The sequence below is a fragment of the Vicia villosa genome, unplaced genomic scaffold (assembly GCF_029867415.1).
Source record: "Vicia villosa cultivar HV-30 ecotype Madison, WI unplaced genomic scaffold, Vvil1.0 ctg.000437F_1_1, whole genome shotgun sequence".
Lineage (NCBI taxonomy): Eukaryota > Viridiplantae > Streptophyta > Magnoliopsida > Fabales > Fabaceae > Vicia > Vicia villosa.
In genome coordinates, this window is record NW_026705208.1 from 501783 (window position 1) to 506458 (window position 4676).

Here is a 4676-nt window from a genome sequence, read left to right on the forward strand (position 1 = left end):
TAGCCAAATTGGCCCAGCATGCCCTTCCACTTTTCAAACTCCTCCGTAAGGAAACAACTTTCGTGTGGACGGACGAATGCGAACGCGCCCTTTCTCATCTCAAGCAAGCCCTCTCACGCCCACCCGTGCTCTCGAGACCCGAGACCGGGGAAATCCTCTACCTCTATCTTGCCGTAGCAACCGAGGTCGTCAGCGCCGCCCTTATCAGAGAAACCCCGGAGGGCCAAAGGCCCATTTATTTCACGAGCAAAGCACTCCAAGGCCCCGAGATTAGGTACCAGCAGATCGAGAAAGTCGCCCTCGCATTGATCACAGCGGCCAGAAGACTGAGGCACTACTTCTTGGCACACACCATAGTTGTGCGCACTGAACAACCCATAAAGCAGTTACTAGGGCGTCCCGATATGGCCAGAAGGATGCTCCGCTGGTCCCTAGAACTCTCAAAATTCGACATAAAGTACGAGGGAAGGAAAGCACTCAAAGCGCTGGTCCTAGCGGACTTCGTGGCCGAGATGCCTTTCCCCGACACAGCGACATGTAACGCTCGGAAATGGACCCTGTACGTAGACGGGGCTTCCAGCTCATCCGGGAGCGGAGCAGGCATCATCTTGGAAAACGGGGAAGGAACACTAATAGAAGTATCGCTATCACTCTCGTTCCCAACATCTAACAACCAAGCGGAATACGAAGCGCTGCTCGCAGGACTACGCCTCACCGGCGACGTAGAGGCCGAAGAGATCGAAGTATTCACCGATTCCCAACTGGTAGCTTCCCACGTTTCGGGTGAATACCAAGTCAAAAGCGACCATCTCGCCGAGTACCTGAACCACGTGCGTGAAAAGATGACCCAGTTCAAAAGCTCCAAGGAAAAGCATATCCCGAGGGAACATAACTCATGGGCTGACATTCTATCAAAACTCGCCATCACAAGGAAGAAAGGGGGCAATAAGTCCATGATCCAAGAGATACTACCCAAACCCAGCACCGAACCTTCGGTCGGGCTAACGCTCGTCGGCACGATCAGAGACGTGTCTTGCTGGATGACCCCTGTATACAACTACCTGACGAGCGATCTCCTGCCGAGCGACCCTAAAGAGGCCTCCATAATTAGAAGAAGAGTCTGCTCATACATCCTGGTCGAAAATAGACTCTATCGACGATGGTTTTCCATACCCCTCCTTAAATGCGTCGTCGAGGGCATACCCCAACACATACTCCAAGAAATACACGAAGGAATCAACTCCCAACACCTAGGAGGAAGATCCCTCGCCAGGAAAGCGCTCCGAGCAGGATACTACTGGCCCACCATGCAGCACGACGCGAAAGAATACGTAAAGAAATGTGACAAGTGCCAACTCTTTGGGGACATGCACCTCGCGCCCCCCAATGAACTCAAGTCTTTATCATCTCCCTGGCCGTTCGCGTGGTAGGGCATGGACCTCCTCGGCCCGTTCGTGACTAGGAGCAATCAGAACAAATACCTCATCGTCGCGGTCGACTACTTCACCAAATGGATCGAAGCCGAGCCATTGGCCAAAATCACATCTCTGAACGTACTACGTTTCTACAAAAGAAACATCCTCGCCCGGTTCGGGGTGCCCCTGGACATCATCACCGACAACGGCACCCAGTTCACCGACAGGCGTTTCCAAGAGTTCGTCACAAAATTAGGAACTAAGCAACATTTTGCATCAATCGAACACTCCCAGACGAACAGGAAAGCCGAAGCCGCTATTAGGGTAATTCAGAGGGACCACAAAAGAAGACTGGACGAAATCAAAAAGGGTGGGTCGAAGAGTGCAACACCCCAAATCTACCCCTCAATTAAAAAGAGCAAACAGAGTATAAAACATCGAAACAAGCAACTAATTTTAGGCGTCACATATTCAACTTAAACAAAACTACCATTCATGCTCATAGTACATGGATACATAACACTTATATCGGAGAAACTCATAATTCATCGAACATTTAAATCTAAACAACCTTATCATTTTGCAGCGGAATCCAAATAACAACACAATATCCAAATCTTATATTCATGTCAACATGGCACAATAGGTCCAAAACGTCTCCACAAGACTTAACATCAAAGTTCAAGAAAAGATAATCAACATAAAACAAGACACAAGCAAGTATCGCAAACATCCCCCCCGAGTGCTACGTATCAGAGCATTGACACACCGACTCGAGCTATAAGGTACACGGCTACTCCACTTCGTTACCTGCATGTTACTGTCATACCCCAAATTTTTCCTACCCTTATTTATCTGGCTTACAATCCATATACATACATCATTTAGGTCATGGTCCAATTCATACATTCATATCATGGTTACTGTTCCAAAAGGTGACAAGAAAGGAGCTCATGATACAAGGAACTTCTGATCAAATATAAAGGGTATGAGGTCTGGTCCTGTGACATTATCTTTCTGAGGGTTTTCTTGGATCAGGGTTTTCTCACCTTCAATTCAGAGCATTGGTTAGAAAATACAAGCTTGTTGTTCATCTGATTATCCTAATTAGGGTTTCTTGACCAAAGTCAACGCAGTTGACTTTTCGGGTCAATAAATTGATCAAGAGCTAATTTTATGAAAGGAGAGGGTATGATGATTGTGTGGAAGTGCTCAATTGATTTCCATTGGTTAGTGTCATACCCTAATTTTTTACTCTAAGATCATACATCATTTGCATTTTAATCACTTATCAAGAGCACCATTGTGAAGCTCTATCTTTGGTACTGTGATTATCTCTGAGGGGAATTATCGAGCATTTCTAGCTTTTTATTTGTTTATTACTAACCAAAATTCAAAAATATGCATTTTTGTCTCTTTTGTTTATATTTTACAGGTAAAAGATCGGACAAAAATCAAAATAGTGCAAGAAGAAAATTTTTGAAAATTTGAAGGTGGAAATCGATTTACCCATATGGGAAATCGATTTCCTGTGCGCAAAATTCAAAAAAAATAAGAGGGAAGTGTGACATCATTTTGGCACCTATTTTCTTTGATCATTTTTGCCATTTTACCAATTTTCCACCTCACCAAAATTAATTCCCTTCATTAAACCCATTTAAGTCTCATTTTACCATTTAAACACCAATTAAACGCAAATTAATTACCAAATTCAAAATGACCAAATTGCCACTACTCTTGCTCCCATCCTATAAATAGAGGTCTCTACTCTCTCATTTCTTAAGCTTGGAAAGCCAACAAACCCCTTGCAATTTCTCTATTTCACTATTTTTTCTTCAATTGTTGAGAGATCAAGATTTGTGTTGGTGATTCTTGAAGTAGATCTAAACTTTGTTCAAGATTTGGTAATTTTCTTCATCTTTTCTCATCTATCATAATGTGATTCTTTTGTGCTTGTGTTTGATGCATCATTGATGCTATATTGGTTCTATTTGATGGTGAATTGATGGAAAATTCGTGCTCTAATTGATATGTGATCATAAGGTGTTTGAATGTTTGCCTAAATCAAGTTTTATGGTTCATAATGCTGTTTTTTGAAACTTGTGCGCAGGAAGTCGATTTCCTACAGAGGGAAATCGATTTCCATTCTGTTTTTTGCGCCAGATTTGAATTCTGCAGGCAGGAAATCGATTTCCTACAGAGGTAAATCGATTTCCAGTGAGGCAGAAAGCTTGTTTTTTCTATTTTTGACTTGTTTTTGGTTCTAACTCTTCTTCTACTCCATTCTTTTGATATTTTCTTTGAATCACAAATTAGAGGCTTAATTTCTCTCTAATTTCAATGGACTTAGGGTGTCGATAGGATGAGAATCCAAATCCGCAAAACTAAGTGATTGAAATTATGGATGAAAGGAGCTTTTAATGTGGTTCCATCTTTTATTTCTTTTTCTTTTGATCGATGAAAGTCTTAATACCTTGAGAATTCTAATGGATTCTTGGTGAAGACTAGATCGCTCCTTATTTTTATTTTCGTGCGGTATTGCTTTCGGAGAGTGATCTATATATCGCTTCTCTCGCATGCATTAGCACATAAAGTTTTGACCGGCCTCGTTGTAGGGTGACTTCTACATAAGTCACTTGGCGATCTGCTTAACATAGCGCAATATTTCGTGTCCCGAATCATAAAAAGATCAAATATCGAAGAGAATTGTATGCGGTTGATTTAAGACTTATGGAGATTTATCGTGTAGTCGCTATAATTTTATCAAGCTTCTGATAAATGTCCATTGAATTTAAATCCGAGAACATCCTTCATTCACCATCGATCTTTCTTACTAACTTTGATAACATACTTGACAAGTTTCAAGATGGTTATCTTTAACATCTAACAATTGACTTTAATTTCCACAATTTATTATATTGCTCTTTATATTTTGCTTTATGCTTTATCATTTCATCATATTTACATTCCGCTATTTTCTCTTTGTCCATTTGGACACTATGTTTATGTTTCCGCTATTTTCTCTTTGTCCATTTGGACACTATGTTTATGTTTCCGCTATTTTGTTTTTGTCCACTTGGACCATACTTTACTTTTATGCTAAAACACTAATAATCAACAAAAATCTAAAAAACACATAAGGCTCTCTTTCGGACTATTGGTTACTATCCCGAGCATTTTGGAGATTCGGACTTATGGACTTAGTGCCTCTGGACCCTTATTCTGTTATTACTCTGTGGTTATTCTGTCTGTCTGGCATTG